At 43.4% G+C, this 27758-nt stretch overlaps 1 long non-coding RNA gene and 1 pseudogene across 1 annotated transcript; both read right to left on the reverse strand.

The window, feature by feature from the left end:
• Nucleotides 1-1242: 1242 nt before the first annotated feature.
• Nucleotides 1243-27514, reverse strand: LOC129383391 (uncharacterized). The gene is made up of 4 exons (XR_011889968.1): nt 27160-27514; nt 24864-25005; nt 10131-10219; nt 1243-1600 (listed from the first exon to the last, which is right to left on the reverse strand). It is a non-coding gene; the product is annotated as an uncharacterized lncRNA (long non-coding RNA).
• LOC140213027 (uncharacterized) lies at nt 21259-24335 on the reverse strand (annotated as a pseudogene).
• Nucleotides 27515-27758: the final 244 nt, after the last annotated feature.

Here is a 27758-nt window from a genome sequence, read left to right on the forward strand (position 1 = left end):
GAAGACCTTTCGCGCCCAAATTACGTGGAGTGCAAGTTGCAATCATACTGCAACTGGTTTTCATGCACTGTGTTTCCAGAATGTATGCTTTGAAGCCCGAAAGAAGCGGCCGTTACAACTGCAGCCTGAACTTGGAAACGAAAGAACAAATTCTAGTTGTTCTTGAATTGTTTGCTTTTAAGTTCATGCTCGTTTTACATCGCGTTAGTACTTTCGAGAAACCGCCGAGTCGAAGACACGGCGTAAACCTTTGTAAAGTTTCCTTTAGAAGAAAATCGCAGTTCATTTGTCATGAGCACAATTCCATGAGCTGTCACCAACTTTTACAGCGATTGCTAAATGTTCTGGTTTCTACGCCACTTTTTGTTTAAATATGAAATACTACAGTCGACAGCACCGTGAAAAACGGCGAACACAATGCGCGAGCCTGCCCAAGTAAACACGTAATTACAAACTTGTAGACGCATAGAAGCAAAATCTCGAGTTTCATTCATTCTTACGCACTGTAACGTTAAAACAGCATGGCGCAAAGGTTTTTCCGAACGCGTGTACGCGGGTGTTTTGAAGGAGCAACTGGCGGTTGAACAAAATTATTGCGACATCTTCCCGCTACCAAGCATGACTAAAGGCGGAATGCTGCAGCCAAATGAACGCAAGTCTCGGGCTCGCTGACTGCTATGCTGCCCATAGTGAAAAGTTGATTGCAGTCGTGTGTTCTCGATATTTTCCCATGGAGACAAATACTCACACGCAAAGAAGAATGTTACGGAGTCTTAGAAAGGAAACGTTGGCAGTATTTCATTGGCCTAAGAAAACTTCAAGTACGAGAACGGAAAAAAAAGTCCATATAGCATTGTCCATTACGTTTTCGTTCTATCTATGCATGGTTGGATGCCGGTGCTTGCGGAGATGCGATTATTCATGCCCGTCCCAGCAAAGTCCTAGTGTCACCTTAGCGACCGTCATATTGTGACAGCGTATGAGAGTGCAGTTTACTATTGAAATAGTAAACCCATAAGCTCGTGTGTAGTTATAGTTCCCATAAGCTCGTGTGTGACAATCCCAAATGATCATATGGAAAATACATGATACACTACAGCAGCCAGCTTGAATAAATACAATTTTATACGAATACTCATTTTATTTAGGTATATTGTTACCCACAGCGCCTACATGGTATTACAGAGGGGGGGGGGGCGTACAGAAAAGAACACAAACCACATAAGAACACAATAGAGTGCGAAAAGCTTGAAAAAAATATATATATTGGCTCTCTGAACGATGGGCAAGAGTTGTAATCCAGAAAAAAGGTATCCGAAGGCAAACAGTGCAGCACCGTGTACAGTGAGCTCCACAGATGCCGTAGATACGCCGTACGGAATTACATTCACGAGCCATAAGCTTAAGTACCAGTTACGTAACCGGAAAGCCGAACACCTTTCTCTTCTATTGCGAGGATAATCTAAACACAGGCGAGTTAGTAAACACAGGCGAGTTAGTAAACACAAGCGACTGTAAAGTGAGATGGTTCATGGTTGTGTCGATGACAGGGAGAACTGGAGCACAGTGGATGGTGGAGGATAGGTTCCTGGTGAAGTGCCTGTAGATCAAAAAAGAAAGGGAAATAAAAAGGACGTCCCAACCAACGGGCACCACAGCCGTTACTATCACAGAACACTGGGCACCACAGGCGTTACAATCGTAACTGGTTTATTTAAATTAATCTATTTCTCTTATATTTCTTACGAATATATTGCACACCCTTAGCCAACCAGAAAAAAGAAATAAATATAAATGAAATGAAATGAAAAGAAATCAATCGAATATAGCGAATGCGTTCACGTTCAACGCGGCAAAGGAAAAAAAGTGTAGAAAATCTACCCATACTGTCTTACATATTCCATATTTGTCGTTGCACTGTAACTTATTTTCTCTGTAATACCATAAGTTAGTCTCGTCCAGGCCCCCTACAAAGTTTCAAACACCTCGAGATTGCAACACTCACGCATCGTTTAAGATGCCTTTGTTGCCTGACACTCCTGCCTCGCAAAAACACCACCCTCTCGGGTGATGCGTAATATTCTGATCGCCGTTCAGCTAAACTGCGGTATAACATCTTTTCTTTGAGAAATGGCACAACAACACACTCAAAACAAGCTTGTGCTTTATCTTGTTCTGGTTACAAGCTTGAAAAATGTCTTGAACATTGTATCGCCGGATTGTTGGCAGTCCTACACGCTCCCAGGCAGCACGGGAAAGCCAGCTTTCGGGTAATTTGCAACCTTCGAACGATGGTGATTTAAGTTTAGCTGCGTTGGAATATATTATTGTACAAAAGATGGTAGCAACGGCAACTCTAGACGCGTTTTTGTCTTATAGGTATGACCAGGTTGATTTAGCATTATACAAAGCAACGAACAAAAGGTCATACTTATCTCAAGAGCGATCATCTGTTTACCCACCACAGTGGTTCAGTGATTTTGGTTTTAACAAACTTCACATGGCATAACCTTAGCAACAGATTTTTATTAACGAGTCTGTAGCTGCCCGCGTCAAGCGTTGTGTATTTAAAAGCATCGCATCTCTGTCTTTTATGGCTGAATATTCAATGACTTTTGAAGAACTGAATGGATAGGGGATTGTCATGGTGAAGTAACTCTTAAAAAGCAACAACAAAATTATTGAAAGAGCCTACATATATGAAAGTGCCTAAAATAAAAAGCCAATATTCGTTACTCTTTCGGAAAGAAAGAAAAAGATAAATTGGGAGGTAGCAAAGTTCGCGTACTTTTGAGCACACATTTTGAAACCAGGGTGTTTACTTAACCATGAGGACGGAGTAACGAATGAAAAAAAAAACAGAAGATATGCTATGCTGTTGCTTTTCACTGTTCGTTTGTAATGTAAAGACTCTTGCATGATTGGAACAGTAAATTAAGATAAAGAAAAATTACAACCTCGCTGGAATAAACATAAAGCAGTGATAACAAGCTGCCCACTCTCTGGGGCGTAGACCAGAAGCATAATCACGAGGCGCTTGCCTAACCGAGCAGCCGTGTTTCCATGGTGAGGCCTGTATAATTACGTGCACGACGCCATAACTTTGCCATGCAAGTGTCTTCCCCGCAGAACAGTCACCGCCGTAATAAGCAGGGCTCAACTGCATGATTGATGTGTCTGTCTGCGCAACCGTGAGCGCCGGCGCATATCATAAGGGCATGCCGGCGTAGACCCTACGCGCGGGACATTTTGATGCCCACTTCCAGCGGCCTCCTTGCGCAGCGAAAGGCAGCCTGCCGGAGTAAAGTGATTTTTTTTTTCCACACGCTGGCTCCTGGTCGTGCTACTTTGCCGCAGTGAGGGCCGGTCTGAGTTTCCGCCACAAACTCGTGCAGCGGTGGAGCCGACTGCAGCCTAACATGTGGCCGTTGAGCTGGTATGCGAAATAGGATCGTACGCTCAGTGGTGGCTTCTTGAAAAACGCATTTTTTAGCGCCAGCTTTAGACAGGGAGTTGAATGTTACTGCCAAGGCTGAAATTTTTTTTAAGAGGTTAGTCCCTCGTTAGTGACCACCCCTAGCTTGTTTTTCCAATACAATCGCATGCATTTTCGTAGCAATAATTTTTTTTCCCTCGGGTTAGAAGTCACTGGGGCATCGAGAAGCCAATAAGTCTCGTACTGCTGCTAATGAGATTAGTCTGATATGCAGAAGGCAGTATAAGTATCTCCATCGTATGCCCCTCCTGGGGACGAACACGGGAAGACCACTTCGGTCGCATTCTTTGGCGTTTCATTGCTAAGCTCCCAAAGTCTACAAATGTCAATTAATCCTGGTATTAGGCCAGAGGTCGACTACTGCGCAGGCTTGATGAATGTCTTCGTTCGTGAAGTACACATTTTTCATCCGGTGCCTTACGCACTCTTCATTTAACATCAATATCTTGGGATGGAATCTTTATGGCCAGTCTGCTTAAATTACGTTAGCTCGAGAGCGAGTCTTGCTCTTCGACTGGTGCGCTTTGTTTCACAATACCTAACCGGCTAGTGTGAAGTGTGAAAATAAGCAAACCTGAGTTGCAGATCATTTAAAGAAATTAGCTCTCTTTGCACATTTCTTTATGCCTTTAGAATTAGTATTATTTCAGTGTACAGTGAAATAAAATACTATTTACGGACATTATCTCTTGCATACTACGCTCTCATTTTAGACATGCGTGGGCGAGAAACAGCGTTACTTATTCTACCTCGATTTCTTGAAGAGGATATTTTCTCGTCGATTTCTAGCACAGAAAAATATTTAATTATATGTCATTACGTTGCGAGGCACATTTAGCGTCACAGAATTCGTTGTGATGAACCTCTGACGAGTTCCATGGCCATCCTGTCACGGTAACGCTATGAACTAGACTCACATTTATTTTGTGGGGCGAGGTCGTAACTTTATGCTTAGTTCTCAGTTAAGATATTTACCGCTGGTTGCCTTCTACAACCCCGCGAGGAGAACCGAAGAATGACCAAACAAGGTAAGAGAATTTCGCAACATCAGGCGTGTTTAGCATCACAATCGGAAGGAAGTCCGGCGTCTGCCAACCGCCTTGGAAACAAAGCTGCATGCCCAATTAATCAGCGTAAGTTTCTGGCACGCTTAGTTGGTTTGACTGCTTCTGGTTTACTACAACTGCTTACTTCCTGATGTGGGAGCAGGAAGACGTAAGCGTATTTGCTTTCGATTAGGCCGTTTAGTAAACACGTCAAGCGTAAGCACTTTGATGCCGGTTTATCAAGGTCTCTGTAACATCCCATTGCCTTTAGTTCAGCGTGTTCGCGTGGCGTGACGGGTGTAACTGCGAGATAGTTCTGCAGTGGACTGATGCGCTGTAGTGTAGAATTGAGCCTGTTTGGATCGGAAGTCCCACTTCGATTGGGTGAATAAAAGCGGGGAATCCTCACTGCGTTCCATCTTATCTGGAAAGATGCGAGCGGGACAAGCCATTTAGCACAATCCTCAGTTCCCCAATTTAGTGCAATCGACGAGGTAAAGATGGGAGCCATAGCAGATAAAGGAAGTCTTCTTCCCTGGAGTACGTTGATTATTTATTGGTCTTCCTGGCAGCGTATTTATTAAAGCGGCTTTGACTCTAGTACTGACCGTGCACGTCTCCATACCGTCTCTCTCTCTCTCCCTTCCCCTTCTTTCCCCCAGCGTAGGGTAGCCAACCAGACTCTCGACTGGTTAACATCCCTTCCTTCCTTACATTTCTCTCTCTCTCTGTGTTCCTGTACTCTGTACCCTTCCTTCCCGGATTGTAAGAAACTACGAGGGGACATCATGCCGATTGGAAGAAGCCTGGTCGTATTTATAATCATAATAACCATCATCATTATAATCAGACCATTCACACTCAGATTTCGAAGCGATTGACTGCTCCAGCCAGCGCGGCACCAAAAAACCGAGCATCACTCAGGGAAAGGGGGGGGGATGGGGGCATGTTTTTAGTGGTTACCGTGACCTGTTGGGGATTGCGCAATCCTACTTACAGTTACAAATTATTGCGTTCCCTTACTGTGAAGGTTACTGCGAACTACCGAAAGAAAAATTACGCAGTTCGCATCACAGGCCTTCGCTGTAGCATTTAATTATGAGGTTACAGATAATATAATCATAACCTTCTGTGTAGTATAATGTGGCGGGACGTGTGTTCATGGAATTTCGTTAAACCCGTTTTCATTGATAGTTCTAGCATGAAACAAAAATATTTGGCAGGCTCAGCCGTAGTTAACGTATACGTGATGCGAAGCATTCATGATGTGTATAGAGAACGGTTTCATGAATAAACTAACTGCGGTGTAGCGAACATTCATCTAGGGGTTATAGAATGTAGTGTTTATATTTATGCTAAGTAAGGCATATCCTTTGTACTGGCAAGATATACGATTGAATGCAAACTGAAACCCACTGATATATGGCCAGTGGCCCAAGTGCCGATACGAAGTGCCCATACCGAGTCGCCCCTGGGGCTCGTCATTTTAGACTGCACTATCACAGGTATCAGCCCAAGAAAACAGTGAGATAGGCTCGCCGGAGAAGGTTGCGTCGCACTAGAAAATTAAATCACGAAGAGTGAGAGAGAAGGATGAAGATCCTCTTGATCAGAACGCATTCACTACACTCATCTCCCGGTAACAAAAATGTTCGCATTGTGCCATCGCAGGACATTAGTTTTGAGTCACCTAAGAAACGTTGTACATTTGCATATCGACAAATCTACGTGTAATATGGGCGCGTTCGTGACACGTGAGTGTAACAATAAATGTTGTTTGTAAGGCAATTGAGTTTTGCGATTTTACGTATAAAGATTTTAAACGAAATCTGGCTGTTTCTGGTCTTGGGGGGAAGGGGGGGTTATAACGAGAGCATGAAGATGGCAACAGCGAGGCTGAAAAGTAACTTGCCATGCATCCAAGCAGGTAGCCAAAAAGCCGGCTTTTTGTCAAGCAAAAAAAAAAAAAAATAGACGAAAGAAAGAAAATGCATTAGCAAGCCCTTTACTAGTTATCTTTCCAGCTTAATCTGAAATGTTGACAACGAAGTTTCGTAACCGCGCTCCTCAGTGCGTGTTAAGCCTTGGCACGTGTAGTCATCAAATTGGACTGGATTATTATCACACTGCGTAAGGTATGCCCAAGTAAATAGTTTTCAGTCCAAAATTTCAAGGATTTCATGGAGGTTGTCGTCTTTCTTTTTAATACTGCGCACGTTTAGATTCAAGATTGATACAAACTTAGTATTGCTTAAATCAGGAACTGAAGTATTAGAAGAAGAATAATTGCGACCGATGCAAGAGCTACATCCAGCACTACCCCCATTGTAGCCCCTTTAGTAAACACTTTAGCACAAAGAAAACGAGGCTATTCAATGATTTTTCCAACATGATCCGAACCGACTGGACGAAGGACTGGCAACGTTTTGTTTACCAAACTTTCTTTTTGTCAGCCGCTGCTCAGCGCAAACATCTAGTTAACAACCCTTTTCTTCCTAATGGCATCGCCGAGCAGCTGCTTGTTTTCCTTCGTCAAGTGTTCATTGATGAACACGCGACCAGACTTGTCCAATCCGAGCATTGTGGCGTCAATTCTTGCTTTCTTTACTTGAGCGAGAATGGCATTTCTCTTGTCACGATGCACTAATCAAACAATATGGTTGATCTCATCATGCTTAGGGCAATGGAGACCTTGTGACAAAATTTCTATGCTACGTTCTTCAATTTTATTTTCTCTTTAACAAGCTGCCAAAATTATTTTTTGTCTCCACGCCTATGTACTGCCAAGAGGAAAGCCTTTGATCTCCCGGCTTGTTAGATCTTTGGTGCTGTTCCAGCTCTTCCAGCGTACGCGTAAGCTTTGCGTTTTGCCATTTCAGGTCGTGAGTCCTTGTTTATAGATTCGTGTTCCCGTATATTGTGTCTCAGTCCTTTCAGCTCGTTCAAAAGCATCCTAGATTTCGCACAGCTCGTCGGCTAGTTCGCTCTGCACTTGGTCCTATGGCTGTGCCATACCACGTCCATCTTCATGTTTGCAGCCTGTGTGCCACAAGCCATAGCAGCTGATGGTGACAAGGCAACCATTACAGCTCGTAAGGCCTACAGGCCTGTAGAAGAGGCTGTGTAGCATCAGTTGGGGTCCACACTGCCACAAGCGCAACTGTGCTGTGTAAGTGGGTGGCGATAGGCACCAGTTGCAATTGTGCTTGTGCTCCTCCTATATCTGTCCATTTTTCTGCCCCTTTACTTACATACCCGCTGGCCACTGTGGTCTATCAAACAGGATTTTACCTACCGTTTAACTTCACCTGTAATTTCATTTCTTCTGTCTCTTCTTAACTGCACTTTGGGGATCATTAAATGTGCATTTATTGTTTCAGTAGGACTCTGGTGCGCGTTAGTTAGTTCGTGATGTTGTTTCTTCCTGCTCCTTGTCTTTTATCTCGTTTCAGTTGCACTAGTCAAAGTTTGCTTCAAGAGCATTGATTGTCTTTCTCCTGGGCCCAATTTGCTGTAGCTTCTGTCTTTTCTTACATTAATGGTTAGGCCTAAGAAAATATATGCACCCACATATCACTCTAAACATCTCATTGTCCTGTAAATTTATTTCACTTTTTGAACATATAACCATACACAGGACGCATTTAAACACGCAGATAACTGTCAGGTTATTTATTATTCAGGTTATTTATTAGTCATATCATCAGAAGCCAACAAACACTGGCACCAAGGACAACATAGGGGAAATTACTTGTGCTTAATAAATGAAATGAAGAAACGATAAATTAATGGAAATGAAAGTGGATGAAGAAACAACTTGCCTCAGGTGGGGACCGAACCCTGAACCTCCGCATTTCGCGCGCGATCCTCTACCACTACCGCTTACATACAACAGCGCGGCAGCGACTGCTAGGTATTTCGTGAAAGAGCAGCTTGACTGAGTGTGCTAATATTATTTCCCTGTCGACAGAATAACAACTTTTTCTTGTGCTTTTATACAGTTGTGCCGTAGTGACTGCTAAGTATTTCGTGTAAGAGCACCTTGATTGAGTGTGCTAATATTTCCCTATCGACAGAATAACTACGCACGTGGCATCGAAATTATGCGGATCATCTACTTTAGAGACACCACGAAACACAACTCATTTATTCAGCTGTATCACTTTCCATTTTACATCGCCAGTGTTTTCGATGAGACTACGAGCTCCCGTCTGAGGACGTCTTTCACATGGCGTTCCCATGTGCTTTCTATCCAGCATACCGGCTGCCGTCACGTACATTACGCTAACTGTTGGTGTGTATAATGGTCTAGCGTTCCTCATCCAACGTTCTACAAAATGGACACTGCTACTCGCGTACACAAATATCATGGCGAAATCCAATGGGTGAGACACCACAAGAAAAACATGTTTTGTTGCCTGGACATCGCTCTTTCCCACACGGCAAAAAATAGACCTCAAGAAAATACCGCAAAACAGACTGTCGTTCCGCGTTCATAGCTTCCGAGATCACCACTGTGAAACAATGCGCGTCAAACCTGACAGGAATCTCAAAGGCCATACAATATGCAGAGTAGTTGCGGTTTATTCTGTCAGGTAGCAGCATATGATAGAGAGCGTCCTTGAGGTCCTCTTTATTTGTTGCTACATACTTTAGGAAAATCGGTTTTACCAATCACATGCATCACCTATAGCGCAGCAGTGGTTTTAATTTTGTCCTCTAAGATTGATCTAGTGGCTCTTGGTCTTTGCGTTTTCGTTTTTGCCTTCTTTTCCAACATATTCAGTTGTAAATTCGACGGTGGCGAAAAATATGATCTTTCATCACTTTTCGGTACACCTTGCATTCTACGCCAGCCCTATTTTCCCAGGCAAAACTATTGCCCTCTCATTTATGTAGAACTTTTTGTTGGGCTAGTTGGTGCATATTTGTTGGGCTAGTTGGTCGTCTGTTTGGCGCTATAGTAGTTCAATCATTTATGTACGCTTGAATGAACGCTACGGCTGGCATTTCTATATCCAGCTGCCCCCTGACCACAATGTTTCACAGCAGAGGACTGATGGGCGAACCCTGTACGCTGAATGGCGCAGAAGAGGAACTGCACCTGCACAACGCAGGAAGGAGCCTGAGCAGAAAATAACAATCTACACAGTAGCCAGATTGGATGGCACGCCAATGAGGCTAATCAATGAAGTGGCAATTGAAAGCGAAGCCAGCGGAAGGCGATGTATACATGGGGTAACACGGTCGGGTATTTTTGGGGTGATTCCGGAGACGAATGTGGTTGGTTATGTCCATCGGCAGGGCAATATCGCTCCGTTAAAACGCGGTGTTAAATACATGGACCTCCAGGGGTTCTTTAAAAGTAATTTTATTCATTTCGTTATATCCATTATTTCATCATCCTGTTCTGTGATAACGAAGTTCTAGTTCACTTCACGCGATTCATTAAACAACATTCAAAAGAGCTGTAAAGGTAATTAGCTATTAGAAGCAAAGTGCTCTTAGAAAGCTATTAGAAACAAAGAAACAAAGAAACAAACTAATTATTCATTCATTTGCACAAGTATAAGTCTGAAGTTACTTACTTAAAAAGCCAGGTACCACATTGTGGTGATGGTGAAGATGCAGTGGAGCAAAGCAACGAGCAGCTCCGAGCAGACAAAAAGAATGTGTACTGAAAGAAAAGAAAAAAATGGAGCATTCTTTTTAAAAAAAGCAGCATCTAATTCAAGCTTCATTGCCATGCAATGCTGCTGAAAGCAGGCTCTGCACCAAGAACAGATATCGCAATTCTGCAAACTGGACCCCCTAAACATTCAAGCGGGCAAATTTGATTCATACATTTATATTTTATGTGGATATTTTAGATTATAAACAGAGGTTTTGCAGTGGTTCTACTCGAATCTTAGTGGTTTATTTGAAAGCCATGTATAATACATCAACTTTGTCCGAATGGAAATTGACCCTGGCAACCTTTAACCGTTGAACAATTCAACAAGGCTGATTCTTGGGCTAGTTGGCACGGTTTACTGATGATGGCAAAGCCTCTAGCACAAATAAAGGAAACAGGGACGTGACAGAGACACAGGACGGCGCTATCTTGTGTCTGTCTCACGTCCCTGTTTTTTTAATTGCACGAAAGGCTTTGTCATTACGAGTATAAGATGTTATTTGGGATATAATTGGCCTAAGGCTGATTAGAAGAACTGGTGAGGTTTATACAGTGCTGACTAACGGCCATGTCCTCTACTCTAGAGGTCCCCAAATAAGAAGCAATACGGCGTGGGATTCATAGTCCATAAGGACGTAGCAGTCAACATTGACGAATTCTACAGTGTCAATGAGAGGGTAGCAGTAGTCGTTATCAAACTTATTAAGAGATATCGATCAAAGATAGTACAAGCCTACGTTCCGACATCCAGTCACCATCACGATAAAGTAGATCAGTTTTATGAAGATGTTGAATTTGCGATGAGAAATGTACAAACAGAGTATACTGTAGTAATGCGCGACTTCGATGCCAGAGTGGGGAACAAGCAGGCTAGTGAACAAGCAATTGGCAGCTACGGCGTCGATTCTAGGAACGCTAGAGGATAGGTGCTGGTAGAATTCGCAGAAAGGAATAAGCTGCGAATAATGAACACCTTTTTCAGGAAGCGTAGCAACAGAGAGTGGACCTGGAAAAGCCCGAATAGTAAACAGGAACTGAAACTGATTTCGTACTTTCTGCCGATCCCAGCATAGTGCAGGATGTAGATGTAATAGGTAAGATAAAGTGCAGTGATCATAGCCTAGTGAAGGCTACGATTGACCTCAATTTGAACAGAGAAAGTGTAAAATAGGTCAAGAAAAACACGTCAACTTAGAGGAAGTAAAGGTAAAAGCAAACAAAGTCAGGCTGGTACTTGCAAACAATTGTGCAGCCTTAGAACAGAGAGATGAAGATGACATGGAGGTAATGAATGAAACTGTAACTAGGCTGGCTTCAGAGGCAGCAATTGAAGTGGGAGGCAAGGCACCAGGGCAACCAGTAGGCAAGCTCTCCCATGTAACAAAGGGCCTAATAAAGAAACGACAAAAAGTGAAAGCGTCGAACTCAAAAAGTTAAGAATTCGCGGGACTGTCAAAACTGCTCAACAAAGCGAAATTAAGTGATATTCGAAATTATAACGTGAGAAAGACTGAAGAATCCAAAGAAAATGGACGCAGCCTGAAATTAGAGCGAAGGAACCTTGGCATAGGACCAACCATGATGTATGCACAGAAAGATAAACAGGGTAATATCATCAGCTATCTTTAAAATATAGTCAACGCAGCGCAAGAATTCTATACTGACTTGTAGAGTACCCCGAGGCGTCAGGATACCTCAATTACAAACAGTAATGAACAGGATGCAGAAGCTCCTCCTATAACTAACGATGAGCTCAGAAAGGCCTTGCAAGACATCAAACGAGGAAGAGCAGCAGGAGAAGATGGACTAACACTCGATTTAGTCAAAGATGGAGGAGACATAATGGCTGGAAAACTGGCGGCACTCAATATGAAGTGTCTATAGACTGCAAAGGTCCCAGGACACTGAAAAAATGCAAACACTATACTAATCCACAAAAAGGAGACGTTAAAGAATAGAAAAATTAAAGGGCCATTAGCTTGCTCCCAGCATTATATAAAATATTCATCAAGATAATCTCCAATAGACTAAGGGCAACATTGGATTTTAGTCAACCAAGGAACAGGCAGGTTTAAGGAAGGGATACTCTTTAATGGATAACATTCATGTCATCAATCAGGAATTCGCTGGGCAGGTCATGTAATGCACAGGTCAGATAGGCGTTAGACCATTAGGGTTACATAATGGGTACCAGGAGAAAGAGAAGTGGAGCACAGCACCGCAGAAGTCTAGGCGGGGTGGTGAAATTAGGAAGTCCGTGGGCGCTTCTTGGAATCGCTTGACGCAGGAGAGGGGTAGTTTGAGATCACTTTGAGAGGGCTTCGTCCTGCCGGGGATATCAAATGGGCTGATGATGATGATGGTGGTGGTGGTATGGTATTCAATATACAGAATTGTGATATTCTTTCGTTGCTTAATTGCAGAGCTGTAAACTTTATAGGTAGTTTCCATTGCAGAAAATGTGTGATTTTCAACAATTCCTGCATAAAATTCTGACGGCCTCAATCTCCAATTCAATAACAATAATGCCTAGATTATAATTTCTTGTTCTAAATGCAAAAAAACCTCATCAAATGTAGTGCAGCTATTGCCTAGTAAACAATATCTCCTTTACAATGTATTTAGATGGGAGTCCCCGAGCTAACGCCTTCCTTTTAAAAACATGAATCTACTTTGCACGCGTAAAGTAACGGATGTGAACACAGCGGATAATGTGAAGTTGTCTTAAGTTGATTAGCTTGAGGAGTGTGAAAGTGTAAAAAAGATGAGCGGGAAAATGGGGACGTTGTGTATATATATATATATATATATATATATATATATATATATTGTAACGAAGACGTGTAGCCGTCCTGCGCCTCCGCACCATCGCTACCGGCATGGGCTCGTGGTTGCTGTCCTTCGCCGAACGCTTGTGACAGCTACCCGTTCGCGCCCGGCCCGTTGCTAATAAATCTCTTAGCAAGTGGTGGAGGTGCTGGGTTTCGACCACCCTGGAACTTCGAAGTCGCACTCTGCCCCCCATCATGCCCGACGACGCACGCACTCCTCCAGCTACGGCGCCGGCAACCTTGGTTTGTGCCGGTGCCTTGCTTCAGGGAGATCCCCCTATCTTCTCCAGTACAGATGACAAAGACGTCGTAGATTGGATCTTGTCTTATGAGCGAGGGAGTGCCCATAACCAGTGGGACGTTATATATATATATATATATATATATATATATATATATATATTTATATATATATATATATACAACGCGAAGAGGAAAGAAACTGAGGAGCCAGATTTTAATGACGCATATCATTAGAAGCCCACAAAGACACCAAAGATAGCTTTTGGGAAAGAACTTGTACTTATTCAATTGAAGAAACTATATATGTATAGAAATGAAATCAGATGAAAAAACAACCGGCCGCAGGTAGGGCACGAAACCACGCATTATGCATTCAAAATAGCACAATATATATATATATATGAGAGAGAGAGAGAGAGAGAGAGAGAGAGAGAGAGAGAGAGAGAGAGAGAGAGAGAGAGAGAGAGAGATGGTAGAGCGCAAAAGCACACTGGCTCCGTTGGTATAGCATAAAAGAAAATGAACACCACATTCTTGTACCATGACTGGTAGGCCAGCCTTGGTAAAGTTGACTCTAGCATCATTCTGATACAGGAAGGTCTTCGAGCCGAAACTGCTGACAGTAAAAAATAAGGTGTTTTCTCGGGCATCTCATTTCTTCTGTGCTATATAACGGCTGTTTCAGCGAATAATTTAAAAGTTTTTTACACTTTGCCGACGGAATATAGCACAATTCTATATTGTGAGCTGGTCCACTCAAACTGGACATTACTTGCAAAAAGCTTAAATGCATAATTGACTAATTAACAAAGACTATCTAAATATGTTTTAACTAATCATCTTATGGCCCATATTGAAATTTACAAATTCAAGCCGTGGAGTTCACAAGGCCGATTCAGTTGGAATGAATTCACAGGATGACACCAGTCTCGAGATATTCCCAAACTATGGCGAGAAACGCATTGGAGTTCCAGTGACTTTCTTCAGAAAAAGTCATTTTGTTCATGGAAGCGCAAAAGTAACTGGAACACCAATGCGTTTATCCGCAATGTTTGGGGAATTATTGCCGGTGTCATCCTGTTTCAACTTAACTATGTACTTTTACATGCCAAACCCACGATCTGGTTATGAGGCAGGCCGCAGTGGGGGACTCCAGATATGTGGACCACCTGGGGTTCTCTAACGTTACCCTAAATCTAAGTAGACGGGCGTTTTTGCATTTCGCCCCCATCGATGTGATGCAACCGTGGCCGGGATTCGACGACACGACCTGATGCTTAGCTGCCCAACACCATAGCTACTAAGCAACCACAGCGGGTGTGTTAACTTGAGAACTCTTTCCAAGTGGACTTACCTTGTGAACTCCAGGGCTAGAATTTGTAAAGTGCAATATGGGCCATAAAGTGATTAGTTAAAAAGTCCATTAGCAGATTTTTCTTAATTAGTTGGTAATGGACTTTGATTCTTTTGTTTGCAAGTGTTGTCCGCCGCATTGAGTAGACCACCTCATGAACAAGAATTATTAGTTATTTAATTAATTTATTTATTTATATATTTTCTTATTTACTACAATACCCTCAAGGCCATCAGCCGCGTTACAGATGGGGTGGGTGAAAAAACAAAAACAAACAAAATAGTACAGCAAAAAGCAAAAATCATAATGCAGGTGCCTGTTAAACGATATGCATTGTGATGGCTGTTTTGAAGGATGGCGTGTCTTCAATGCAGCTAATAAGGGGCGGAGGGTAGCTCCACTCTACGCTAGTCTTAGCTAAGAAAGAATTAAAAACACGCATGTTGCTTTAAAATAAGTGCATTTTACCAGTGCTGACATAAGGGGCGAGACTGACAAAGAAGCTCGAAAACAAGTTAAGGACCGTGCAAGGGGCGATGGAACAAAGAATGTTAGGCGAAACGTTGAGATGCAGAAAGAGAGCGGTTTGGATCAGAGAGCAAACGGGTATGGCCGATATTCTGACTCACATCAAGAGAAAAAAATGGAGCTGGGCAGGTCATGTAATGCGCCGGTTAGATAACCGTTGGAGCATTAGGGTTACAGAATGGATGCCAAGAAAAGGGAAACGCAGTCGAGAACGGCAGAAGACAAGGTGGAGCGATGAAATTGGGAAATTCGCGGGCGCTAGTTGAAATCGGTTGGCGCAGGACACGGTTAATCGGAGATCGCAGGGAGATGCCTTCGTCCTGCAGTGGACATAAAACACGCTGCTGTTGCTGATGATGATTAGAAAAGTAACTTCAAATGAGATGGAGCCTCAGAGACGTTTCTGCGCATGAAACCAAGGGGGCGGTTCACATTGTTTGTGGCATATTCGATGTGCACGCGCCAGGATAGGATGTTAGTAATGTGAACACCAAGATATTTATAAGATAGGACACTCTCTAGTGAAACTCGATTATTCTTGTAATCGAACGTTTTGGACGGATTAGTGTGACGTGGGATGGACATAAGTTTAGGCTTAGACGCGTTAAGAACCATACACCGTCGCTCACACCAATTATATACGTTGTCAAGATCGCACTAAAGGGCTCAAATATCGTTAGGGTTAGGAAAAAAAGAACCCAGTCGTCAGCAAAATGCTTAAGGGAAGAGTTAATTCTAATCGGAAGATCATAATTATATATATTAGAAAGAGTAGGGGCCCAAAACAGAACCTTAGAGAACAGCAGATGTGACGGCACGTGTTGATGATAACGAGTCTTTAGCTGATAAAAACTGAGAGCGGTTAGTCAACAAACAATGATTCTTTTTGATAAGATTAGGGTGAATATTCAGGGAACTAATTTTAAGATGGAGTAATTGATGTGACACCTTATCGAAAACCTTAGCAAAGTCTAGAAAGATACAGTTGGTTACCATACCACTATATAAAGCCGATGCTAAGATATTAGTGAAAGAGTTGAGTCATGCAAGAAAAATTCTTTCGAAAGCAGTGCTGACTAGAACTAAAAAACCAGTTGCGTTCAAGAAAAGAAAGGAGATTAGAGTATACAATGTGCTCTAGAAGTTTACAGGGAATGCTTGTTAATGAAATAGGCCTGTAGTTAAGAAGAGAATTTGGATTACCTTAAGTGTGTAACCACCCTTGCTACCTTTCAATCAGCTGGCATTGTGGAGTGTTCAACGGATTGAGTGAAAAGGTGCGCTAATTATACGCTGGAATAAACAGTAGAGTCTTTCAAAAACGCTAGACGATAACTTGAGGCCCTGTATTAACTTCACAATACCTGTGAAATCGATGACATTGGGGCCCATGGGCAAACATTATTCTGTCTGCTACAGGCAGCCTTCAAAAAATTTAAAATGTGCGCTGAAACACCTCTAGATATATATATATATATATATATATATATATATATATATATATATATATACAGGAAAAAGACGAACTTTTTGGAAGACCTATTTACTTAACGTTTTTGGCTGGTGGACGAGTTATCGCCTACGTGAGCCGCACTCTGTCTCACGCCGAGTACAATTTTTCCACCACTGAGAAGGAGTGCCTCGCATTTATTTTGGGTACTACAAAGTTGAGGCCGTATCTCTACGGGCGGCCATTTACATTTGTGCCCGATCATCATTCTTTGTGCTCGTTGGCCAACCTGCGAGACCCTTCTAGGCAAGTGGCACGTTGGAGCGTGCGACTCCAGGAATTTAACATCACCATTGTAAACAAGGTTGCAGCGGTGGCGTAGAGGTAGAACACCCGCCTCGCATGCAAGAGGTCCGTGGTTCGAATCCCGGTGCCGGCAATTTTCCACCGGATTAAAAAAAAAATCCGCGTGTTGATAAAATTGCACAAACAGGCCTGGAGTGTGGCCTGATCCCGGTGACCAGAACCGGTAACGCACTCCCTCACCAGAGCAGGATTGGCCACCCTGGTGCAGTACTTGGCCACAACCTCCTATATGAACACAACAATCAAACCCCGGCCCTCAGTCCCCAGCAGCTGCGAAGCAACTGACCACGGCGGCGGTCAGACCTGCGACGCTGCAGAGGGTGCTAAGAATCACTGGCTCCGGACAGGCCGCCATTGGAATATGAACCTGGCAACGTTTAACGCTAGAACGTTATCTAGTGAGGCGAGTCTAGCAGTGCTATTGGAGGAATTAGAGGGCAGTAAATGGGATATAATAGGGCTCAGTGAAGTTAGGAGGCCAAAAGAAGCATATACAGTGCTAAAAAGCGGGCACGTCCTGTGCTACCGGGGCTTAGCGGAAAGAAGAGAACTAGGAGTCGGATTCCTGATTAATAAGAACATGGCTGGTAACATACAGGAATTTTATAGCATTAACGAGAGAGCGGCAGGTCTTGTTGTTAAACTTAATAAGAGGTACAAAATGAAGATTGTACAGGTCTACGCCCCTACATCCAGTCATGATGACCAGGAAGTCGAAAGCTTCTATGAAGACGTGGAATCGGCGATGGGCAGAGTGAAAACTAAATACACTATACTAATGGGCGACTTTAATGCCAAGGTAGGCAAGAAGCAGGCTGGAGACAAGGCAGTGGGGGAATATGGCATAGGAACTAGGAATAGCAGGGGGGAGTTATTAGCAGAGTTTGCGGAACAGAATAATATGAGGATAATGAATACTTTCTTCCGCAAGCGGGATAGCCGAAAGTGGACGTGGAGGAGCCCGAACGGCGAGACTAGAAATGAAATGGACTTCATACTCTGCGTAACCCTGGCATCATACAAGATGTGGACGTGCTAGGCAAGGTGCGCTGCAGTGACCACAGGATGGTAAGAACTCGAATTAGCCTAGACCTGAGGAGGGAACGGAAGAAACTGGTACATAAGAAGCCGATCAATGAGTTAGCGGTAAGAGGGAAAATAGAGGAATTCCAGATCAAACTACAGAACAGGTATTCGGCTTTAACTCAGGAAGAGGACCTTAGTGTTGAAGCAATGAACGACAATCTTGTGGGCATCATTAAGAAGTGTGCAATGGAAGTCGGTGGTAACTCGGTTAGGCAGGATACCAGTAAACTATCGCAGGAGACGAAAGATCTGATCAAGAAACGCCAATGTATGAAAGCCTCTAACCCTACAGCTAGAATAGAACTGGCAGAACTTTCGAAGTTAATCAACAAGCGTAAGACAGCTGACATAAGGAAGTATAATATGGATAGAATTGAACATGCTCTCAGGAACGGCGGAAGCCTAAAAACAGTGAAGAAGAAACTAGGAATTGGCATGAATCAGATGTATGCGTTAAGAGACAAAGCCGGCAATATCATTACTAATATGGATGAAATAGTTCAAGTGGCTGAGGAGTTCTATAGAGATTTATACAGTACCAGTGGCACCCACGACGATAATGGAAGAGAAAATAGTCTAGAGGAATTCGAAGTCCCAAAGGTAACGCCGGAAGAAGTAAAGAAAGCCTTGGGAGATATGCAAAGGGGGAAGGCAGCTGTGGAGGATCAGGTAACAGCAGATTTGTTGAAGGATGGTGGGCAGATTGTTCTAGAGAAACTGGCCTCCCTGTAAACGCAATGCCTCATGACGTCGAGCGTACCGGAATCTTGGAAGAACGCTAACATAATCCTAATCCATAAGAAAGGGGACGCCAAAGACTTGAAAAATTATAGACCGATCAGCTTACTGTCCGTTGCCTACAAAATATTTACTAAGGTAATCGCAAATAGAATCAGGAACACTTTAGACTTCTGTCAAGCAAAGGACCAGGCAGGATTCCGTAAAGGCTACTCAACAATAGATCATATTCACACTATCAATCAGGTGATAGAGAAATGTGCGGAATATAACCAACCCTTATATATAGCTTTCATTGATTACGAGAAAGCGTTTGATTCTGTCGAAACCTCAGCAGTCATGGAGGCATTGCGGAATCAGGGTGTAGACGAGCCGTATGTAAAAATACTGAAAGATATCTATAGCGGCTCCACAGCCACCGTAGTCCTCCATTAAGAAAGCAACAAAATCCCAATAAAGAAAAGCGTCAGGCAGCGAGATACGATCTCTCCAATGCTATTCACAGCGAGTTTACAGGAGGTATTCAGAGACCTGGATTGGGAAGAATTGGGGATAAAAATTAATGGAGAATACCTTAGTAACTTGCGATTCGCTGATGATATTGCCTTGCTTAGTAACTCAGGGGACCAATTGCAATGCATGCTCACTGACCTGGAGAGGCAAAGCAGAAGAGTGGGTCTAAAAATTAATCTGCAGAAAACTAAAGTAATGTTTAACAGTCTCGGAAGAGAACAGCAATTTACAATAGGCAGCGAGGCACTGGAAGTCGTAAGGGAATACATCTACTTAGGGCAGGTAGTGACGGCGGATCCGGATCATGAGACGGAAATAATCAGAAGAATAAGAATGGGCTGGGGTGCGTTTGGCAGGCATTCTCAGATCATGAACAGTAGGTTGCCATTATCCCTCAAGAGAAAAGTGTATAATAGCTGTGTCTTACCAGTACTCACCTACGGGGCAGAAACCTGGAGGCTTACGAAAAGGGTTCTACTGAAATTGAGGACGACGCAACGAGCTATGGAAAGAAGAACGATAGGTGTAACGTTAAGGGATAAGAAAAGAGCAGATTGGGTGAGGGAACAAACGCGAGTTAATGACATCTTAGTTGAAATCAAGAAAAAGAAATGGGCATGGGCAGGACATGTAATGAGGAGGGATGATAACCGATGGTCATTAAGGGTTACGGACTGGATCCCAAGGGAAGGGAAGCGTAGCAGGGGGCGACAGAAAGTTAGGTGGGCGGATGAGATTAAGAAGTTTGCAGGGACAGCATGGCCGCAATTTGTACATGACCGGGGTTGTTGGAGAAGTATGGGAGAGGTCTTTGCCCTGCAGTGGGCGTAACCAGGCTGATGATGGTGATGATGATTGTAAACAAGTCAGGCAGAAAACATGAAGATGCTGACACGCTATCACGAGCACCTGTGGAATCTCAAAATCCTGACGAGGAAGACGACAGCGCCTTCCTGAGAGCCCTCAGCGGGCCGGATCTGCTCAATAAACAGCGATCGGACGCTGAGTTAAGACCCATCATTGATCACGTAGAAAGCGGCATCGCGTCCATTCCTCGCCCTATTTCGCGACGGTTGTCGTCATTTTGCCTAAGAGAGGGCATCTTGTACAAAAAGACACAGGTGCCGCCGACAAACCACAACTTCTTGTAGTGCCTCAAGCCCTTCGCTACGACATCCTATTAGCTTGACACGACGAGCCGACATCTCCTCATTTTGGACTCTGAACAGGGTGCGACAACTGTACTACTGACCTAGACTGACTGCTTGCATCAAACGCTACGTGAAAGGATGCCGGGAATGCCAGCGCCGCATGTCACCACCCTTCAAGCCTGCAGGCCTTTTGCAACCAATCGACCAGCGCGTATGCCGTTTGATCAAGTTGGAATGTACCTTCTTGGACCATTTTCCTTGTTTTCCTCCGGCAACAATTGGATCATTGTCGCAACTGATTACTCGACACGTTACGCTGAGACGAAGGCACTACCATGCCGGACAGCACCTGAAGTTGCCGATTTTTTTATGCATCACATTGTGCTTTGACACGGCGCACCGTCATTCATCATCACTGTCCGAGGGACGGCGTTTACGGCGAAGCTTCTGGATGACATCTTCAAGTTGAGTTACACGAGTCATCGAAAGGCCACTGCACACCACCCTGAGACTAACCGCTTAGCAGAAACACTAAACAAAACACTGGCAGACGTGATCTCTATATACGGGGATGTGCAGCACAAATCGCAGGACAAAATCCTGCCGTACGTACCATTTGCGTACAACACTGCCACGCAGGAAACTACACGGTTCCCACCGTTTCGCCTTGTTTATGGTCCAAATGTTCAAACTATGCTAGAGGCCATGATTTCGTATGAAGACATCGATCAGCTCGACCAGTTAGCTGTTGACGTCGAAGAGAACATTCAGCACACCGAGGAAGCACGTTAACTGGCCCGTGTGCGCATAAGACAGCAGCAGTGTATAGATTCAGTAAGGTACAATCTCCACCATCGACAAGTTACCTATGAGCGTGGTGATCAAGGTTGGGTTTGCACTCCCATTAGACGACGAGGCCTCAGCGAGAAACTCTTGGGCAAGTACTTCGGACCATACACAGTACTAAAGCCTGTAAGCGACGCGAACTATGAAGTGATTCCAGAAGGAGACCGGCCATCGCCCAAGCGCTGATTACCACGCGCAGAGATTGTACATGTAGTCCACCTCAAGCCGTATGTTACACGGTGATGTTAATATAATGTACTGGTGAAGCAAACTTTTTTTTGCTGTAGTCCCCACGTTCTTCAAAGAACTGCGTAGTGTTTTTTTTTTGTTGTTGTTGTTGTTCACGGCCACAGAACCCATTTTTTTGCCTCGTGTGCATGTCCGTATGTGTGCTAGTGCGTTTCCTGCTTTTTGTCTTACTTGATTTTTCTATTTTCCGTGTACGTCTTGCGTTTTCTTCAAGCGTCTTCGGTCCCTGCTTTGGCAAGCTACTGTGGTGTAGTAGCCAGGATCGACACCAGCCAGCCTGAAGATGTCCAGCGTGCAACAATTTCCATTGTTGAAGTGACATATACAATCGTATAGTTCGAACCAAACACTGCGCAGGCCTACTTAAAGATCTTTAGGGAGACGCTGCCAGAGCATCTCATTGAAGCATTTATTCGCATTCTGCGTTTTTTCGTGGAGACATTTCGTCGAAAGTTCAGAACAGAGGTCTGCATACAGAGGTTTTATTTTGTTCAGGACGTCACTGGAAAAACCCGCCATGTGCTTATAGCGTTCTGTGCCCAGAGCTCTCACTCCGTTGTAGGCACACCAACTTTTCACACCCATAGGACACAGGTCACGTCTAGGAGTTCCATCGGTCAAACTGGAGTGAAAGAAACTTGCTAATGTGGCCTGCTTCATAGCTTGTAGGCTCCCCAGATTTCCTCTGATTGCAACAACGTAATAATTTTGCAATCTATCGGTCATAACATCCGTCAAATTCCCTTTGCCTCAAAGTCCACGTACTGTCTTTTTCAGTTTCCTCAGTCGGCATCCGACACGCTTTTGCACGTGCCTAATGCATTCAAGTTTGCGCGCTGTGCCAGTTCCGCACATATGTTTCACAGCCGCATGGCATTTCGAGTCGTCTTCTCCATAAATATCAATGTTCTCACGCGTCGTTTTGGACCGCTTAAACATACGCTACCCTTCTACCGCCTCCATGCTACCAGCACTGCCTGTATGGTTGGCTTGGTAATAAGTGTAGTTCGCCTTCCATTCTTCGAACTCAATGCTTCTGGAACACTTCTTCATATTTCCACATGCCTTGCACTTTTTGGACATTACTTCCTCGTCAATCACCTTTCCTGTGTCCACTGATATCAGAGAGACGCAACCACTCAAAGAATGCCCACGCTTTTGCCAAGTGCCGTCGCCCGATACGCCACACTCGTTACTGCCGACAACCTGGCGCATTTCTGCAGCAGCATTCATCACTGACATTGACGCGACAATTTTCGCGGCATCACAGAGCTTGGAAAAATCCTTGTCATAGGCGGAATGACAAAGTGGCAGGGGCATATTCATAACCTTCGAAAATGTCAGTGTACCAGCATGCCCTTTCACCAGCTGGCGCATAGCGTAGACAAGCGGAACGTTGTTTTCAGCTGCACTTGCAGCTTTTCTTTTGATGAGCAAAACAAATATTCGTGGGCAGGTGCATTACATCCCACGGCGTATGCAAAACATACCCCTCGGCGTGAACGCTCCTCAAGCTTTAGTGAAATGTTTTTTTGCATTTCGGGCACGCCAGCGACGACAAAACTGAGGTAAGAATTTCCACATCTATAATCCTGTGCCCCTGTAGCACAACACCTTCCGGTGGCACTTCACAGTCTTCCTGCAACTGGCCCAGTTTCACTTCACTTGCGGAAACAGCCACATTCACGTCACACTTCGTCGAATAGTTCGTCGTGTACCGATTGCCGTAGAACTGGCGTTTCGGCCTTTGCTTCACTCGGAGCTTAGCCATATTATATTATGTAGGAAAACAATGCAGGACACTGAAGTGACAAAACAATAACTTTGAATGGCGGTACAACGCGTCGCTGCAGTGTAAACACGATGTCAGGTCGTGCGCCCCCATGTAGCAATTTGTTCAAATTGAATAAAGAAAAGATTGCGACCACCATTGCTCAATCCTATCAACCTTTAAGATACGTCGCCACAAACTAACCTAAATATATCCTGCATATTTGAGCACAAACATAAGTTTGGTTTAATGATTCAAATGTAGGTTTCATTTTTACAAAATGGCAGTTTTGGTTTCAGAGAGGTCTGCCGGTACTTGAAGAAAAATCATAACGTTTGGACAGAAACAGATAAAAGTATAATTTTTGCCGCAGCACAATTCTGAATGTCTGTAGGTTGTTAGAATAAAAAAAATATTTCGCTATTTTTCAACAAAAACATGGTTTTCAAGGGTGGTGACATAACTTACCACTCACAAATACCTTAGCCTTCCCATAAATAATGATCTGTCATGGGATACGCATGCTAATGCTAATCGCATGTTAGGATGTCTTCATCACAATTTTTCTACTGTTCCGACGTCTATAAACCTAACACTCTACAAAACCCTACTTTGCTAACAACTACAATACGAATCTGCCATAGAAACTCGTGCGTACATGCACTGGCGTTATGAATAAAAAAAAACTTGGGTAGCTCATGAATACCACCACGTGCACATTCAGTGGCGTCCACAAGCAAGGAACGACGCAGCAAGTGAAATGTAGGGGTGAGGGTTCACATGTAGCATAGAGCACACTAAGGATCACACCTGCTTGTGCAGTGTTCCTTTCGTTCTTTGTTTAACTTACTGCTACTTCTATGCGATCAAGGAGACTGTCACTACACCTCCACCTGCTTATATGATACCCGTATGGTAAGCTCCACTGACCTACGAGTTCGGCGAACTGCATTTCATTGCATTCTTTTTTAAAAACTGTTCCTATACAATGTTCAGGCGTATATGAAAACAAAAAGATAAATGACAAATTACGCGACATCAACATAAGTGAAGGGCTAGAAGAATCTAACTAGCGCTAGTGATCTTTTTTTTTAATATGTGAATAGCTAGCTTTCTCTGGCCCTTTTACCCGTATTTGCGGCGGTCGGTTGCTGATGGTCGGTAGTCAAACCTTTGCCGCCAAAGATGCCGATGCAAAGGCCATGTGCTCGCACACGACAGTTGTCATGCTCAACATAACAGGTACAGCTCTTTGAGGCGCGCACTGCACCGTGACAGCTCGGAGTGCCAGAGCCCATCAATACATTGGTGGAATGCTCATGAATGACTGCCCGCAACTTCTAATTGAAGCAAATACCTCGCTAGAATCACTTGGCTATTCGCTCCCATTGACAATCACCATTGTTGTACGCACACTTATTTCTTTCTCTTATTAAATTTTTATATTGCGAGAAAGTCTAAGAAAGTGTTTGCAAACGAGGAGCTATGAAAACAAAAATATAAATATCCACATTCACTTACCTAGCTTTACGCAAAACGCGTAGAAATCACTCTCCGTCATATATATCGCGATGAGCTCCTTGGCCGCTCCACTAAGTAACAACATGCCGGAGCATGTGTCGCTCGCGGAGACCAGGACGGAGGAGATTTGTCGGTACCAAGCCTGTAACAGAAAACGGCAGGTAAGTTTTGCCAATGTGTCATTGTCACATTATACGAGAAGTGACTATCCATTTTGGAACATTATGATCAAGGTTGCATTTGCTTAGCTTATAAAGTAGAATATATCTCACACTTTGCCAAAGGCTTTTGAAAAATGTAAACATATGAAACTGGCAAAAGAAGAAGGGTCAAGTATTTGGTATGGTGTTTGAGTAAACGTTAATACTTGCGATTCATATGAGAATGATTTTTGATATCAATGTTGTGATGACGAAAAAATTAATTAGACTCAAGAAAATCTGCAAGGTTGGTGAAGATACGTTCTAGTAGATTGCAGCAGGTGCTGTTTAATGATAATTTCCAAGCGTTGATTTGCTGGCGAATTTGTGCAAAGCAATAATTTTTACTGTTTTCATTTTGACAGAACAGTTTATGTGTTTTGCGATTGTTGGAATGTTTCAGCTAATATAATGAAATTGTAAGAGCAGGTGTTTTTCATAAATTAACACTGATGTTACCAAAGCCGGGGAACGAATGTATATTCAATGAATCTGTTAGTCAAATAACACTGGAAACTTCAACAGTCACTGGAGACATAATTAAAAAGTTTGTCACTCAAGACAGGTAGTTCAATATGCGTAGTGCAAGAGAAATGTTTAGCGAAGGTATTATTCAGGAGATCAATAAAGGGAAAATCAAACATCCACCCGTTTGTAGCAAGTGCTACAAAGGAAACCCATACGGGTTCCTCGAAAGAAAAGCCTCAGAGTTGAAGAAAAATTCGTCCTCGTCCGGGACTCGAACCCGGGACCACCGCTTTTCCGGGGCAGCCGCTCTACCATCTGAGCTAACCAGGCGGCTAGCAGATGGCAGAGCGAAGTCGAATTTGCCGACAACACGAAGCAAAGGCAAGTGTTTGACGTAGTAGTTCTGCGGAAACCCGCAAGGTGGAGAGAAGTAATTAATAAAAGGAAAATCAAACATCCACCCGTTCGTAGCAAGTGCTACAAAGGAAAGCCATACGGGTTCCTCGAAAGAAAAGCATCAGAGTTGAATTACTTGTCTCCACCTTGCGGGTTTCCGCGGAACTACTACGTAATTATTCAGGAGAGTTGCGCATAGGTTCTTGGGAAAAGGGTTCTCAGAGCAATTGTTAAGAGCGATAGACTCATCGGAAAGCGGTTGTATGACGCACTATAATTTTTTTTACATTAGTTGTCAACGTAGATTGTAATAAGTTTATAAGAGCGTTTCTTTAGCGCATTTGAATGTGGCTACATAGGCGTTAGTTGCTAATGTGCAGGCTTTCCATCACGAGTCAGTAGGTGATTGCTTTGAAGAACGACAGTCTTGTTTTTTGTTGGATAGCCGCTTTAAATGATTGTTGCACCAAGGCTTGCGCGGGTTGCAAGTTATAGTACGGTTAGGGATGTGCTTATTGATTAAGTGATTTACCTCTGTCGAAAATATATTCCGGTTTGACTGCACAGTAAGATGTTCAAAATCCCTCGAGAATATGTTAAGAAATAGATGCGGCTCTTTATTTATTGCTTCAAAGTTAGGTCTCTTAAAGTCTCTAATGTTTTTTTTATTTTTACTATTTGGAAGTTTCGGAAATGAAGTATTAAGGTGAATATTTAGTATTAGATGGTCACTAATACTGGATAAGCAATGGATGAAAGTTATAATCTGGATGATTGGTTAAGATCAAATTGAGAATGCTTACGGAATCGGATGCGATTCTTGTAGATTGTGTAGCTAACCGAGTTCGCGAAAATGTCGTACAAATATCCAAGAATTCTTCTGAATCAGAAAAGGATAGTAAGTTAGGTAGATCGTTGTTCCAAACTATATTAAGAAAATTAAAGTCGCCAATAAGAAAGGAGGTGAAGAAAACTTTGTGATAATAGGAGCGAATTACATCATGGCATGTAGATTGTCCGTTGTGCACGCCTCTACCACCACTTTCAGAACTGGCCGAGCCTCTAGTGCATAATTGTAAACTGCATAAAGAATCACAAAAGCATGCTTTATAACATGCTTTATGAAATTACGATGACCAATCGTCTTCCTCCGCATGGCAATATCTTTTCTTCACACGTGTGCCCTAATCCATCACACAATTATGCACAAAAGCTTATAGTGAAACACGTACTGCGACCACAGGTCGTCCTTGTTCCAGCAGCTTTTTCTGTTGACGTATTACGTCAAATGTGATGATAACATACGCCAGCAAGAAGCAGCCGTGAGGGACAGTGTAGTCCTTCGCGTTGTAATACGGCAGCGCCGCTAAGGCCGCGTCAGCGACTGTGGCGAGCCTCATCTCTGACGACTCCGATGAGAATCGGTGCCGTTGGTCTGCTGGAATGTGGAGCGTCCGGCCGATCAAATAATTAACTAGCTGGTTTAGGTATATACACTTAATTGCCCCACTGAATATCAATATCGCCGTCCATAGATCCCATCCTCGGCAGAAGCTGAGGCAGCTTGAGATAGTAGGAATGGGCGCGGTGACCTGGGAACGAGAACCAAGGAAAACGTAAATAGCAAAGGAATAAGACACTTAATAAATACAAAACCACGCAAGATATTGGTGTAAGGAACTAGTTTAATGCGGCAGGTGTGAGCAATGCGCCAAAAAGAAAGGCAGTGCAGAAAAAGAACACCATAACCATGGAGCTATTGCCACGTAATATACAGAGGTAATAATGAAAATATTGTATCCCTCTGCAAATCCGACCAAGTGTTGTAAAA

This window comes from Dermacentor andersoni, chromosome 8 (assembly GCF_023375885.2).
Source record: "Dermacentor andersoni chromosome 8, qqDerAnde1_hic_scaffold, whole genome shotgun sequence".
Lineage (NCBI taxonomy): Eukaryota > Metazoa > Arthropoda > Arachnida > Ixodida > Ixodidae > Dermacentor > Dermacentor andersoni.